At 45.7% G+C, this 17,106-nt stretch overlaps 1 protein-coding gene across 3 annotated transcripts in view; it reads right to left on the reverse strand.

Moving 5' to 3' along the window:
- The window catches only part of CTPS2 (CTP synthase 2), a 1,490,982-nt gene that overhangs the window by 1,350,117 nt on the left and 123,759 nt on the right, over window positions 1–17,106 (reverse strand). The gene's annotated exons all lie outside the window — the stretch shown is intronic.

Genomic DNA, 17,106 nt, shown 5'->3' on the forward strand with positions numbered 1-17,106 from the left:
TCTGGCTGACCGCGTAGGCGTAATGAAGATGATCATACTCCCCAAACTGCTATACTTGTTTATTAATATACTCTATCGGCCCAGGCGTGTCTTTTTTTTAGCACTGCACATGCAAATGATTAGACTTGTGTGGGCGGGAAGGCAGCCCTGTATATGCTGGAAAACCCTTACTCTCCCCTTTTCGCAGGGAGGCCTCGAAGCGCCGAATTTCGAGCTATACTACAGTTGCGGACAAGCCCATCACGCAATATATTGCTTTAAGCCCGCTCCGTACCTTCCACACCTGGCGGGTGAGGAGGGCTATAGGCCTCGCTCCCTACAACATCATATCTGGGAGCACAGCTACAGTTCCCAAACTCCATGGATTCCAGAAGGCGTGCACCACGACTGCATGGAAAGCTCAGGCGCGGTATGCCGACAAGCCTATACTTTATTCACTACTTCGCCCGCTCTTGCTCCCAGTCACACGAGAAACAGCATGTCGAAAACTACTGGACAGGCTAGACTACAGCACATGGGGCAGTCTCTATGTAAATATCATATTTAAAACTAGGGAGCAAATTTTTGCAGAACTCCCCCCTTCAATACTAGATGTGTTACTCTATATCAGGCTCAGGCTTAACGTGGAAGCAGCTACCCAAAAGTCCCTGACGAGCCACCTAAGCTGAATACCTTACACAGACTGATGCAAGAGCAGACGCTGAGACGATTAGGCTTCACAATATATTACACTATACAAATGGAGGCACCCGCAGAACCATCAAGGCTTGCGTGCGATGGCAAGGTGAGCTAAGGGTAGATCTGATGGATGACATCTGGAGGGAGTGCTGTGCCCTCACTTGTCGGGACTCATCCAGGAGTCATTGTATCGTTCATTACAAACTTTTACACAGAACCTATTACATGCCGCATAGAATGTACAGGTATGGGCTGAGGGCGGACAACAGATGTCAGAGAGGCAATATGGTGTGTGCAGACTTCTTACACTTAGCCTGGGAGTGTGGCTGCATACGTGACCACTGGCGTGATATAGAACAAGCATTGAGGGAAATGCTAGATCCAGCACTCCAGCTCACACCCTTGTTAGCTTTTCTTGGGTACAAGCAACAAATGGAACCAAACTATACGAGATTTACAGCGCTGCTGCTGGCTAAGCGAAGAATTGTCTGTCGCTGGTGGGGAGGGGTGCAGTGGTTCCCAAAATTCAAGGAGTGGCTGGTGGACCTCATTTATTGTAATGAACAATAATCAACATATGCAGAAACCTTACCTTTAAGTTCCAGGCTGCAAGATATTTGGGAGCCATTACCAACTATCTGAGCGTGCACCCGGGTGCCCTCTCGCTCATGCAGACAACTAATTTCCAAGCCTCCGGGTCAGGGGGCACTTCACGTTGTGAAACTCTGAGGCACAAAGAAGAACTGAATAATATATCTATAGCATGACTGGTTTATTGGTTGATGTACTATAGAGGTTGATGCAGATATCTCCAGGGTTTTGAAGTGGTTGGATGAAGCATAGTCGATTGCTCTGGGGGAGGGTGCATGTCATACCAAAATTAATCTGGGGTATGCCAGTGAAAATTGTGACTTGCCAATGCATATCAGGGTCTCTTTAAATCAAATGAAATAACTGCTAGCAATAATTACTATGCCTTTATGTTTGTGTGTGCTTGAAAACCGATAAATAAAAAAATTAAAAATATTATTATTATTACTTGTAGTAGTATGCAAACCAAATTGATGTCAATGAACCATAGTTATAAACTACATGTTAAACTTATACATCACATATACTCCACACCTATAAAATGTGCCAGTATAGATCCCACTAGACCTCACCATTGTTCAAGGTGCCACCAGTAACACACAATTTTTACCACTGAGCACAGGGCTGTCTCGCAAAACATGCATTTTCAGCAGACGTCCTTGAAATAGTGTTTGACATGATTAGCTGTCGTATAGAACCATTGTCTCTGACTGTCCTGCAGAGGTATGTTGAATGGATCTTGCAGGGGGTGTGCGGACAAGCTGCAATTGTTTTTTTACGACAAATTGCAATGTATATGGGAAACATGCACACGCAATGCAAGCAGGACTGATTGGAAGCCTTCACCCAGTGCATTATTCAGAGTGAAATATTCACTGGATTACAGCCTCTTTATCGCAAAATGGAGATACTTGGGACCCCTTGGGGCCTTACTTAGCACACTCTACAGAAGGTGATGGGATATCTGCAACACATACTAGCGACAAAGCTGAGGGTTAAGGAATATTTTAAGACACGCTTATGGCACACGAGTAGTTGCTGGATTCCCGTCTTACAGTGTGCTATTGAATGTTGTGTAGCTACTCGCTGAGCCTCCAGGTAGTGATCCCTGCAAGATGTATGAGTCTATTTGCAGCACTGAAATAATAGTGAAGCTAAAAAACTGATGAGTCAAAAAGAAAAAATATAGGGGATTTAGAGGTGTAGAATTCCTATAGCCTGACTCCCAGGACATATTGTTGGGTTCACGGACAACAAGTTTTTATGTTTAGTTTGCCCTTTGGACAAGTAGGCCCAGCTTTCTGCTGCAGAAGCCCTTTGGCTGCCACATTATGGATTAGGGAAGGCCATTGTCTGCAGTTAAGATAATATTTTTGACCATATGGCAATGCTGTTACAACCTATATTTACAGTTCAGTAATGCAAAAGCCTTTCTTATTAGGGTGAGCGCTCCAAGAAAATGCTGTAAGGTTGGACCGCACTACTGACAGTGGTTCCAGTGTAAAAATTTTTGCATGTGTTTGCAAAGTCTAACAAAATAATACTACATATAATGCTCCCAGAATGCTCTCTGATTAGATGCAAATATCTGCAGAAGCTTGAAATCAAGATTGATGATCCTTTGCTTTGAAAATAATATGTTCACAAAAATGCGACTAGGAAAAAAAGTTTCGCAAAACTACTGTGAAATTTTAGATACCATTTCTTTGAAGCATCATTTAGTAGAATGTGTAGATGCCTGCTAGTATTTCCAAAGAAAATCATAATGGAAAATCAATGCAACCAGGTTCAACAAGATCATGGGAAACCTGAAAATAAACAAGCACTGGTAAAGCCAATAGGTCCGGAATTGGTGGTCATCCTTTTGGTTTTGTCAAAGCAAAGCTTGATTTGACATGGTTTTTGTATATGTTATTGTGGGCGCTGTCCGGCCACCAGCATTATAGTAGTCAGTGGCAAAAAGCAATAATATGTTTTGGTCCCAAAAAACACATAACCACAGTAGTCCCTGGCTCTGGGCTCTGAACAAAACTACTTTGTGTGCCGATATGCTCTTGTGTGAAGCAGAAGCCAGTTAGAGAGATAGATATTTAGATAGATAGATAGATAGATAGATAGATAGATAGATAGATAGATAGATAGATAGATAGATAGATAGATATGCAGAATTTTAATAAAAACAAAAAGTTTACCCCAGACCTAATTAGGGGCCCAATTCTGAAAGTCACAAAGGTGCAGCAATGGTATATGTCCTTGCATTAGTGCAGATTTACAGCTTTCACGAGTTCACAAGAATTTAGAGAAGTAGGCCAGGAAATTGTACTCCTAGAAAATCTTTGTGAACTACATTTTAGCACAAGCAAATGTGTAGATTTGCTCATGCGAAAATCTGTTCAGCATTTACAAGTTCACATTCCCTCCAGCCAGTTTTTTTTCCCCAACCCTGGAAGAGGTTTTACTTCTGTCCTTGTCAGGAGTAAATTTCCAAACTTTCCCAGTATGGGAAAAGATTAGAGAAGACCTGGCAAAGCCCTGAAATGATGCCAGTTAGTAGGTTTGCACAGAATCAAAAGGGCATTCCATCCCAGCAACTACTACTAAATGCTACCTCCAGCCCCAGTATGTGGTTCTGCGGAAAAGTGGCGAAATAAGAAATTGCTAGAATTCAAACCCTACTATAGTTGGGGCCCTCACATGATCAGAGAGGCTAATATCAGAACCTTTATATTATGAGATTGCTGCCATAATTTGTCGCTGCACTGTGTGGCACCAAAGGGACAAGTGGATTATTTAAAAGGACAAGTAGATTTATGAAGCACCCTGTCCTGACAGCAAGTAGACATCTTATTAAATTCCACACCCTGGGGGGAAGAATTGGCAGAACCTATTTGCTACATACACCCTGTCAGCTGAAACTACAAGAAGCTAGCCATTGTTGGTAGGTACTCTAACCTAATGAGCAGCAACAGGCAATGGTTTCCGAACAGAAACACCATTCATCAGCTGTCCACCACCACAGATATCTTAAGCTGGCCTTCCTACACCAAAGGCCACCCTCCTAACTCAACCATTAGAACACCTCTTCCCATATTGAACCTAGACTTCACTAAGAATCCTCCTAGTTCTATATTGGATGCATCCAGGACACCTAGGGCTAGATGTACGAAGCCTTTTTAAGGGTCACCAACGGCACAATTCGCAGAATTGCAAAACAGCATTTTCAAATGTACAAACCTGAAATTGCGATTAAGTAACCTGTTACCGAATCACAATTTGGGTTTCCAAATCAGTATTTGGAAGGGGCATATTTAGGGCATCCCTTCAAAGTATCAATTTGCAATGTGTAACACAGTATTAAAATCTTTCCAAGACCTTCAGAAAGAATTTTACTACACCGGAGCCAATTTCATAGGTATCTCCAACTCAGGCACCCCATTGCCCCTTATATCAGGAACCTAGATTTGCTTCCAGAATACAATCCACTGGAGGGCAAGCTTCTCTCGGAGCCCCTGGGAGCCTACAAAGTAATGCAGATTTATCGCACCTTAATACTTCACAGCACTCACATCCTGTCAGCCCTGCAGGACGCATGGGAGGTGGATCTTGGCCAGATGGATGACGATGACTGGCCAGATGCTTGGCGCTCCCCCCGGGAGGCAGCCACTTCAGTTTGTCTCCAACTCATACAATTAAAATACTTGCACAGGGCATGTTACACGAGACACCGACTATGAAGAATGGGTCTTATAGTCTCCCCGCAATGCCTCCGCTGTCAAACTGAAGCCAGCACTTTCCTACACACTGTCTGGAGCTGCACAGGGCTGTCACACTTCTGAAGGGGCGTTGTGCTTGCCTGTGGGAGGTACTAGCGTGGGCCAACCCCCTGGACCCCAGGTTAACTCTACTTCATATCACAGTAGGCCTTAGTGGCAACAGATTTAAGTGTGGAATACTTCTTCTGGGCCTCACCATTGCAAAACAGGACATAGCCAAAGCCTGCAAGGCCGAAAGTGCCCCTCCATCGCTGCTTGGAAAAGAGGATTGGATTTCTGCATGGGTATGGAGATAGCTGTATTTCGGGTGAGTAGTTGTCCCCAAAGCACCCAAAAATGTGGCAGAGGTGGGCAGAATACAGAGGTATCACTCTAGCTCCTATACAATCACACACCTCCGCCAGAGTTGACAAAATAGGTACCTCTGGGTTGTCTACTACCTGAGGCGACATATAATACTGCTGTAATTCTCATATTACTTCTGCTAATTGCACTGGACAGACACCTTGGGTGGGTGGGTGTGTGGGACTTAATCATGCCAACTTTTCGTTTTTTGTTTTTGCACTGTTTTCAATTTGCTAATAAATGTCCTCCCAGCCATTAAGGCTATGGTAACTGTAAAAATTCCAACCAAATTCTGTTACAAAAATAAAATACAGATTTGCTATGATATTTATGAATGTTCTGGGACAAAAATGGGGTCGCAAAACAATTGCACTTTACTACCAATTCAAAGTTAGTGGCAAGCTATTCGCAAATAGTAATGGGTCCCCAAACAACCTGTTCTCATTTGAGGATGGTTCAAAAATATATTTTAAGAGCAGGCAGTGGTCCAGGGGACAATTGCCTGCTCCTAAAAAATAAAATGTAAATGTTTCATTTTTTCTTTTTAAAAGCATTTTGGCGGTTATTCCGCCCGCCAAGCGGTTCCCGGCGAAAGACCGCTCCGCGGTCAAAAGACCGCAGCGGCCATTCTGGCTTTCCCGCGGGGCCGGCGGGCGACCGCCAGAAGACCGCCGGCCGGCCCAGCGGGAAAGCCCCTACAACAATGAAGCCGGCTCGGAATGGAGCCAGCGGAGTTGCAGGGGTGTGACGGGTGCAGTGTTAGGGGGCCCCACGGCACCCGTTCCCGCCATCCTGGTTCTGGCGGTGGACACCGCCAGAAACAGGCTGGCGGGAAGGCGGTCGGAATCCCCATGGCGGTGCTGCAAGCAGCGCTGCCATGGCGGATACCCTGGGCCAGCGGGAAACCGGCGGGAAACCGCCGGCTCCCCTTTTCTGACCGCGGCTTTACCGCCGCGGTCAGAATCGCCCAGGAAGCACCGCCAGCCTGTTGGCGGTGCTTCCGCCACCCTCCGCCATGGCGATCATGGACCGCCAGGGTCAGAATGACCCCCTTTGTTTTCTTTTAAGGAAAACGGGGTTTGTGTTTAAAAAAAAGTTTGCTTTATTTAACAGCAGTCACAGACATGGTGGTCTGCTGGCACCATCCATGTGATGGCAACAAATCATAGTGGGTCACAAATTGTGACCTACCTCATTAGAATTCATGAGGTTGGTCTATTTGCGACCCCCTACAAACTGCTAAATGAAACTCAATGGGTTTCATAAATTAGGAATAACGATTTCCTAAGTGCGATTCACAAAAAAAAAATCACAGTTAGGAAATTGCCCCACCTAATCTTCATACAGCTAGCCCTAAGTGGCTACATTGCCTGAATGACTCTGTGTCCACCCTTGACACAGGTCATGCAACTATGCACCCACCATTCTCTTGCTGGAAGCATTCAGTGCCTCAACACCAAAGCTGTCAAGTATGACAGGTCTGAATCCTGTCCCTTGGGTCACTGGCTTTTCTCCCTTTAGAGAATATACAGCCCTAGTACCCTCACTCATCTAGCTGGATACACCCTAAAGGTGCAGACACAGGCCCCCTGCAGGAACTCAGGGAATAGACTGTGGTCTATAGCTGCCATCACCTTTGCGTGATGACTGACTTTCCTAAGGAAAGAACAGCCCACTCAAAACGAAGGACTCCCCTGACAGAGAATCACCCGTGGTCAACCCCACCCCCGGGACCACCCAACGAACCATGGCCAACCTATCCTCCAGACAAACAGGGTCCATGTCCCCCATCCCCCCATTCATGGACTCTCCAGCCCCACCAGGTCAGCTGGAAGTGCCACTGGGCATTGTGTAAGTCATGCCTCACCTAGGCCCACCTTGAGCACTTTCTGATCAAGCTAGAAACCAACTAGGGACCCTACCTACAGGGACCTGTGAAATTTAACAGGCCACCCTCAAGGTACATACTGTCATCTTCCCCTTTGCTGAGCTGAGGGCTGCCCCAACACCCTGAGCCAAGCCAGGGCATCCTAGAGACTTAAAAGCCTCTTTAGGCATACCTTAAGACTGGTATGACTAAATTGCACCAACCAGGAATCTGCTGAGGTACAGTACTTTGCCGCCTGTACTTCATTTTGCATAGAGCAACCAACTGGGACAGGATGATGCTCAGAACCCCCTCCCTCTGGAGCAGGCACCCCCCAGTCACCTTGTTTTGCTACTTTGGGCTCAACCGTCGCCTTTACCACCTACTTTCACAGTGCCTCTGCCCCAAAACTAGTACACCTAAAGTGCACAATGCAGGAGTCTGCCAAGCTAGAGTTCTCTGCATCATACCCTTCTGACAGCTCAGAGTGGCAATCCGAGACAGACGTGTCTAGCATCAACGCAGAATGACGTTTCAGGATCCCCTCCCTCTGGAGCAGGTACAACCTGACCACTTGGTTGTGCCACTGTGGACTGACCCGCCTCCTACACCACCACAGCTGAGAGCCGTACCCACCAGTCAAACCAATGCCTGGCAAGCAAGGATTTCTCAAGGGGCCTCAGGACCTTACACCGCAAGGCTAGAAGGGCACCAGACAGGAGTCCATCAAAGTTAAGTCCTCTGCGCCTCTCCTTCTGACAGTTCAGAGCAACCATCCCTAACAGGAGTGTTTTCCTCCCGTGAGACTGATGTTCGGGGTCACCTCCCTTTGAAATAAGCACACCACTTGGCCACCTGATAGGGTCACTGCAGGTTCAGCTGCTTCCAGCACTTCTGCTGTCTTATGGGCCTCCGCCCCATATCATAGGTTCTGATGCCACAGAATCTATCTGAGTGGTCACAATGCTGGGCATTGCAACAGCCGCCACCTAAGGATCTGACAAAACAATCTCTTCATGGTAATCGAGAAGTTGCCTACTCTACCCTGACATCTGGACCTACTACTAATCCATCTCAGGAATCTATGGATTTCACCACTCCCTCCCAAATCTCCTCAGGGTCAGTCACAAGCCCACTTGGGGAAACTAGGGCACCCACTACCCAACCTCTAGCTCCTCAAGAGCTAGGACCACACCTTCTACCTCAATAATAAATAGATATCCTATGTGGACCTCATGAACCGTAAAATTTTCTGCAACAATCATCATGGAAAAATGTATAGGGGACTATCCCATCCTGCTGAAGGGAATCCTAAGGAGTGCCACTATCTTCCTGGTACTCTGCCAGTGGTTTTTGGCATGTGCCAATAACAGGAAAATCTATGTAAAAGGAATGACTCAATTTAAGCCCCCTCAGGTGAAATCTGCATTGCCCATGACAAGTGCAAGAATTTCCACGAGTCCCCCCAATCATCTCCTATAACCCAAAAAGCTGGGCCCTCCACTTCTTCCCAATCTCTGGCATGGGTACTTGTTGCAGTACCTTAACCTTTAGAGAAGTGCCCTCCTCATACAGGCCTAGTGTGTTTATGTAGTGTTAGGGTTCAAATGACACTAGGGCTTGGAAGGGAAACACTCTGTGAAAGTCCACCCTGCCTTTGCATCATTTCATAATGAAAACCGGTGACATTAAACACAGCTAAAAAATCAACAATTAATATCTTCAAATGATTTATGAATGCAGGAGCTTTCCTTTCCCACATTTTGAACCCCCACCCATCAGAGCCTTGCACTCTGATATTTGTGCATTAAGGCACAGAAAATATGCAGCTAAACCGAACCTACTGAATGTTAATAGTGCATCCCGGAACTGGATATTATTGATCCCACCACTGGCAATCAAACTAAGAAATTGGGGTTTTAGTTGAAAAGAATGTCAGTAAGTCTACAACTTTCTTTTTACTGGGAACTAAGTACCCCGTTGTGGTACTCAGCTCTCTCAGGGTAGTGAAGAAGAACAGTCCAAGGTCTACTTAATAGAGGTGGTGTGGGCTACAAATCTCAGTTTGCTGGCACAAAACAACAATATTCAATAACTTATTTTCCACTGAGTGATTTACACACACTACTAAATACTACCCATTCAATTACAAATATGTACACCAGGTAGATGCACTTCTAGGTGACACCTTCATATTACATTTCACCCCTAGTGGGTCCTGAACGTCATAATCACAATACCCCCACCTATATCGGATACAACATTACAATATAATGGGTGTCATTATATATAAGGCAGGCCTAATGGTCTTGTCAGGATATCATTACATTAATAAAGCGGTAATCTGAGGTTAGCATTCACCAATATAAGCAACAGAATCAATAACCATATTCAAATGTATTCATTATTAAAATAAACATTGCAATGTTCTTTAAGTTTAAGAATCACTGTCAATAAAGCATTTTAAATAAAAACATTTCACTCCAAGTCGAAACATGGATATCTAAGTCTTTCTTTACTACTTACTGGTCACATAATGTAACCACAGGACCAGCCACAAAGGATCCTATAACCCCAGAGCCCAAGAACAAAAGCTCCAATTTTGAAGGTCCTTAAAGTGAATGAGCAACTCTCCTGGGGTCATGAATACAACCTACCTGGACACTCTGGGTAGGTTTTCTATTAAATAAACGTTTCTGGGGGCTAATACACTGTTTGCAACCCCCACAAGTACATTATTGGATGTTGGTGCTGTCCCTGCCCCTCCTTGGGGCACCAAAGGCAAGACGACTATGTAAGTAATCCTCGTCATGGGGCATTACGGAGCACTACTTGCACAATTCCTGAATAACTTATGAGCGGGTTGCCCCATTCGATTTTGCGGCTATGCTTTGCAGGATTCTCCTTTTGTGGGGTGCTGCAGTCCCACTAGGGCACCCACAAGTAGAATGAGGTCCGTGGGGGCCAAGGAGAGAACCCCAAGACGATTGTGGCCCGCTGATACCCGCACACACTGTTCTCCTTGTGAAGGAGCTGGCTCAGTTCTCCACAGTCAATGTGTGAGGGGAGACGGTGACAGTGTGCTTCCACTCCCCCCAGTCACGGCCACGGGGAGTGGGAGAGGCACACAGCCTCAGAAGAGAACATGTTGGCGCTCATGCCGCCTCCTTTTGTGTCTTCATCCCAGGGAATGAAGTCCCTGGGCATTGTTACATTGGGCCCTGGAGTAGGGATTCCCAGGGCCAAAGTCTGGTGTGGGACGGGAACCCTACATACACCTCTTTTACCAGAAAAATAATAAAATAATGTTACGCTGGCCCACTATGGGGGTATTTTCAGAAATAGTGGAGAGCATTACACACACTGTTTCATATTCTGCATAGTTTTAAAAGTAACATTTTCAAATTGGTATAATTCGGTCCACGTTGGGTATATTTTGATCATGTTGGGCTCATTTTGCTCATTGCGGCCATGACTAGACAACAGTCTATTTAATCTGGTCTGGGTGCTGCAAGCAACTGGATTTTCAGGCTACCTGTGCCAGCCTTTTCCTTTGCCTGGCTCTTGGTGCTCCTCTCCAGCTGATGGGGTCATATTGCATAGCTCCTCTGCTACCAGCCAGCATAGTACACCCAGGCACATCCCAGGCCCCAGAGCTTCATGGCTGTGTTGCAGGGCATTTGGTGTGGCATTGGAGTTCAGATCTCCCTTCCCCCCCAACTGTTCCCCAGGGTGTTTAACGGGGATACCGTCATTGGCCCTAGAGAGACTCCTCTTGTCTTGGTGTGAGTGGCAGACAAAATCTTTAGCCCATCTTTGCATGGAATCAGGTGGCTATTTCTTCCAGTTGTCGATTACACCAACGTCATCTCCTTCCAGGTCCTGAGTCTTGTTCACTGTCTCTACCTTTTGCACGGGTTTACATGTGTGGGTGGAAAGTTCTAGATGTCAATCATTCTTGGCCAAATTTAGGATACCACATCATTAATCCAGCCCTGTCCCATTCCTCCTTCACATTATTCTGGGAGAATCCAAAATGGCGCTGTCAGGTTTTCTCTGTGCAGTGCTCCTCTGAGAGCCGAGCTGACATCACTGCTAGATGTCTTCCCACCAAAATGCCAACGTGGAGCCCCTCCTGTTTTGGTTCGAGATGTCTGGACTCCCTCCTGGATTAAACTATGTTTCACAGAAAGAACAACAATCTTTCTACCATCTCTACCTCCTTACTTGCATTTGTTTGCTGGTTGGCCCAAACTACTGCTTATCTTTAATTGACCTCTGCAAGGCCCCCATACACATACATTGCGGCTGATGCAGATTTACACAGACAAGTTTAAAGGATATGTCTATTCAAAGGGAATGCACAATTCCTGAGGTAACCCCTCTTGTTTAATCTATAATTATTTCACACTGTGACTACCTTGTTAACTTGTAGAAGTCCTTACAAACAACCCACTTGCATAAGAAGACCCCATTTTGTTAGTGATGTGTATGATTTCTCCCACCTGGCTTACCTCAGAGTGTACAACAAGGCAATTCTATGTCCACAGTGTGTGCATAGAGGATTCTTTCCGGATAAGACTTGTGAAGCCCTGTCAACACAAATGTCTACAGCAATACATTGTTTATTCCCAACAGAGAATTATTTGTGCGTGTAACAGCAGTGTTCACTTTTGTAGGTTGTGATAGAAAGGCAGCACTCCACTCACAAACCACAGAGACCATTACAATTGTGTATCCCACAGCCCTCTCCATTACAAAAGCTGTTTATTAATGTACGTATGAATGATGAATGTTGGATATCTGATGATGAATGGAAGGTAAATTGCAATTGGAGAGTGAACAAAAGATCAATGATGAATGAAGTTTGAAAGCACAGTGACAGAATGGCGTTATTGAACAGAGGGTGACTGGTGAGTGGCAAGGGAATATGGGTGAATGGAGGGTGCATTAGGTTTGAAAAGTGCATGGAGAACCAACAGTGGATTGAGAGATAAAGTGCAAAGATGCGAAGGCCAGGGTCACTTCAGCTGTCCGACACAGGGCATTGTTTGTATGCAGCCACTCAGTAAAGGGCATGGTCTGGGTGCTTGGCCCCAGGGTTAAACCCTGATTCTATGTCTGAAGGAGATATGGATGGGTTAAAGGACCTGGAAACAGCATCCTGTCGTGCACCACAGGCCTGTCACTTTCTCATTTCCCCACACTTTAAGACCCTGTGAATTGTAATGTGAGCGCAGAGGGCTACAATATTGGCTCTACCACCAATAACTGCTCACAAGCATACATTACTCCACATCAACCAGTGCTATGTTTCCAGCCATAGTTACAAACGTAAGGATTATGTGGCATGGTTATAGTATGAGGCTTAGCACCAACAAAGCTCGTGAACTTAAAACCTTCACTCAATTTGTCCTAAATCACAATCAGATTACTCTCGGCCTCCTGGCTGCACTGTCAGCAGCCTCGCTCCACTCTGGGAGAGAGCGAATGAAGTAGGTGTCAAGGAGTGCTGCAGCACCTCTAAAATAACAGTGCTGGAGTTCAGAAGGTGAATGAGCACTAGAGATACCTTTAAATGTTGTTTTTATCTTGTCACATGTACTGTGTTTTCAAAGGAAAAGGGCAAGCAATGTCTTCTGACCAATTGCTGCTTGTTTTAATATGGAGGCTGGTGTTTACTTTTCTTTCTCTGACCGCAAAGTGAGGGTTTTTTGTAACTATGTGACACTGGGGTACAGGGAGTGTGAAAGGAAAGGTGTAGGAGGCGGGCCTCGTTTGTAGAGGGAACCTTGGGTACTTACACCTTATGCCAGGTCCAGTTATCCCTTATTAGTGAAATGTAGTCAGCGTCTAGAAGCCAGGCTCTCTAGGAGTAGTGTGGATGAGCAGCCAAGCCTAACTAGGAGACATGCAAAACTCATGCAATACCACTGTAGTAACACAGTACTCACACACATGAAATAAAATACTCAGTGTTACAAAAATAAAGGTACTTTATTTTGGTGACACAAATGCTAAAAATTCCTTAGAGACTATACTCTCTTAGGAGGTAAGTAATATACACAGTATATACACTAGAATGCAGAAATACCTGTAAAAACAGTCAGAAAACAGTGCAAATAGTGAAAATCACAATAGATTGAAATGGGCCTGGGGGAACACAAACCATATACTGAGAAAGTGGAATGCGAAAGTCGGTTTCCCACCTAGGAAAGTGTTGTGTGTAGAGGGGTGCTGGGAGTGTAGGAAAACACCAAAGGTAAGTAACAGAACCCACCCCAGAGCCCAGGGAAGCAGGTGTAAATCACAGTATCTTTCCTAGAACACACAAGAACACATGATAGAAGATTTTGCAAGAACCAGAAGAGACTGCAAGACACCAACAATGGATTCCTGGACCTGAAAACCTGTTGAAGAAGGGGACCAAGTCCAAGAAGCACTGAAGAGTCCAGGGAGAACAGGAGGCCCTGCTAACCCGGATAAAGGTGCAAAAGAAGAACCACCGGTGAAGAAGAACAGTCAGTACTGCACCCAAGAAGATGGATGCGGGTTCCTGGTTGGTGCAGATAATGTCCCACGCCGGATGGATGACTGCAGTCTGGTTTGCGTCGCTGGATTCCGCCAACAAGCCTTGGCACATGCAAAGCTTGCGGTTAGTGGAAAATGGTGCTGCCCGGGACCAGGAGGGACCTGGTGGCCTCTACCCAGGAGGGAGAGACAGAGGGACTTTCAGCAACTCACAGAGCCCTCAGACGACCAGGCAGCGCACATAGCAGTCCCACAGCACGAGGACAAAGAAGGTGCAAAAGGAGGCCCACACAGCATTACATAAAGGGATCCCACGCTGCTGGAGAACCACTCAGGGAGCTGTGCGTCGCAGGATAGAGTGCTGGAGACTGGAGCTGCAAGGTGCAAGGAGAACTTCATGGAAGGATGCCAACAAGCCTTGGCAACTGCAAAACACGTGGTGCTTTGGGGTACTGTCTTGCATGGAGAAGCAAGCTCTTACTTCCAACAAAGTTGGACAGTTGGAAGTCAGGACCGTCGGGACTACTACAGTCCACCATCTGTGATGCTGGATCCACACACTTCTTTAGGAGAGGGGACCCAAGCCACCGGTCATTGCTGCAGAGGGGTGCCTGCTGAAGCAGGGAAGTGACCCCTTCACTTCAAGGGAGATTCCATCGTTTTGGCACAGACTAAAGAAAGGCAGTCCTCAGAGGGTGCACAGCCTGGAAATAGTTGCAGTTGCTGGAAGAGCTGAAGGTACAATGTTGCAGAAGTTGTCTTTGCTTCTTTGTTGCAGTTCGTAGAGTTCCTGGAGGGCCCAGTTGCAGTTTCGTCGATAGAAGGTGAAGTAAAGGATGCAGAGGATTCCTGCTGGAGTTTTGCAATCCGCATCAGAGGAAACACCCAGAGGAGAGACCTTAAATAGCCCTGAAAGGGAGATTGGTCAGCTACACTAGAGAACACCTATCATGGGAAGGCTCTGACGTCACCTGCTGGCACTGGTCACTCAGATGCTCCCAGAGTGCCTACCATCTTGGAATTCAAGATGACAAAACCCAGGAACACTCTGGAGGAGCTCTGAGCACCAAGCCTGGGGTGGTGATGGACAGGAGAGTAGTCACTCCCCTTTCCTTTGTCCAGTATTGCGCCAGAGCAGGGACTGGGGGTCCCTGAACTGGTGTAGACTGGATTATGCAAGGAAGACACCATCTGTGCACTTCACAGCATTTCCAGAGGCTCTGGGAGGCTACCCCTCCCGTACCTGCAACACATATTTCTAAAGGTAGAGGGTGTAACTCCCCTATCCCAAAGGAAATGCTTTGTTCTGCCTTCCTGGGCTCGAGCTGCTTGAGCAACAGGAGGACAGAAACCTGTCTCTGAGGTGGCAGCAGCTGGGGCTGCCTGGAAAACCTCAGAAGGCGGTAATGGCAGTACTGGGGGTCTTCTAAGGAGCCCCCAGAGTGCATGGAATCATACAACCAATGCTTGCAAAAGCCTTGGGGTATGATTCCAACATGTTTGATACCAAACATGGCCATATTCGGAGTTACCACTGTCAAGCTGACATAGGTAGTGACCTATGTACAGTGCATGCATAAAATGGCGTCTCCGCACTCACGAAGTCCGGGAAAATGCTCCTGGATGACATGGGGGCACCTCTGCTAGTGCAGGGGCCACACACACAGGTACTCTGCACCCAGCCTTCAGGGTTAGATGTCCTGATATATGGGTGACTTATAAGTGACCTGGTGCAGTGTAAATGGATGTGAAAGGGTGCATGCACCATTTCACACAGGGTGCAATGGCAGTCCTGTAGAAGCCCTTGCATGGGCTCCCTATGGGTGGCAAAAGAAATGCTACAGCCCATAGGGATCCCCTGGAACCCCAATGCCCTGGGTACCTAAGTACCATATACTAGGGACTTATAAGAAGTGACCAGTATGCCAATTTGGGATGAAATACTGGGTTACCAGTATGCAGTGACAACATTTAGAGGAGAGAGAGCTGAAGCACTGGGGTCCTGGTTAGCAGGAACCCAGTGACACAGTCAAACATACTGTCATCAGGCAGAAATTGGGGGTAACATGCCAAAAAGAGGGTACTTTCCTACAAAACGCTGTAGGATGTCAATTTTATTTCTAACACACAACATTTAAATACCAGTAAATGAACAGTGTGAATATTTCAAACAGCAGTTATGAAAGCACAAATGAAGCACTTTTTGTAATTCTGAAGTGTGATAGAAACAAAGATCGTAACAGGAGCAAAACAAATTAAGACAATGTGTTATGCTCTCATGATAAGTATTTTCTGAAACCCGATTTCACACACTATTGTTTGCGCACTATATAGCTTTATCAGTAAAACTGCATGTTTGACAATGTAGAGGAACTTTCAATGAAAAATGTGTTGTATGTAGGTGACAGTGCACTACCATACTCTACTTTAGTAATACATTTACAATAGTGTGCTCCATAATGCATTATCGGCTACATACTTCACCCTACCGCTCCCCTGCTGAACAAGCATGGTTCATTTGCCATGCTTGTTGTCTGTGTGACACAGGGTTTTTTCACAATCCTTACGATTTTAGGGATGTAACACTGAGGACGTCACCCCACTCTAAAAATTGTTCCAGTACCAGTGATCCGATAGGGCACTTTGGTCTGTCATTTATTCTCTGGCTATTTATGCAAAGATCATATATGACATTATTCACAACACATGATTCTGTCACAGATACTTTCATTTACCTACACACTTCTAAATATGTACAACTGCTTTTAGACATACATTATGCTCATACATGTGCACATGCAATCTACTAACGCTGCTTATATAGGTATTGGCAAACATACATGATTCATGCACACATTCCATTCACTCAGACATAATTTCCAGGCACACTATTCACACACACAAACATGCGACATAAGCAATTCACATACACACCAATAAGGGCTCGCTTTACATGCAGCTTGGCCTTGAGGAAGGCGGTAGCCCTCAGCGGCAAGGCTCTAAAGGGGCAGAGTCCTTCCAGGTCTGAGACAGGTCAGTATTTAACAGCCGACTTTGAAACAGGTCCCTATCGAGATCTATATTTTAGTCACTAACTTTATTGGCAAAGACTGATACATTTCTCAACAATAAGATATTCCATGACAGTGATGCAATCCCTGTTTACATGTCATATGTTTTACTTCATCTTGCATTTCCTAAGAATATTTAAGTGTTTAGGTTTTTCAATTTGCAGTCCTTCTGTAGTGTTTTTCATACAACATAGTCTTGTATAGTACATACTTTAAACTGAGTTACCTCCAGGCGTGAGAGAGTTGAAGT

This window comes from Pleurodeles waltl, chromosome 8, assembly GCF_031143425.1.
Source record: "Pleurodeles waltl isolate 20211129_DDA chromosome 8, aPleWal1.hap1.20221129, whole genome shotgun sequence".
NCBI lineage: Eukaryota > Metazoa > Chordata > Amphibia > Caudata > Salamandridae > Pleurodeles > Pleurodeles waltl.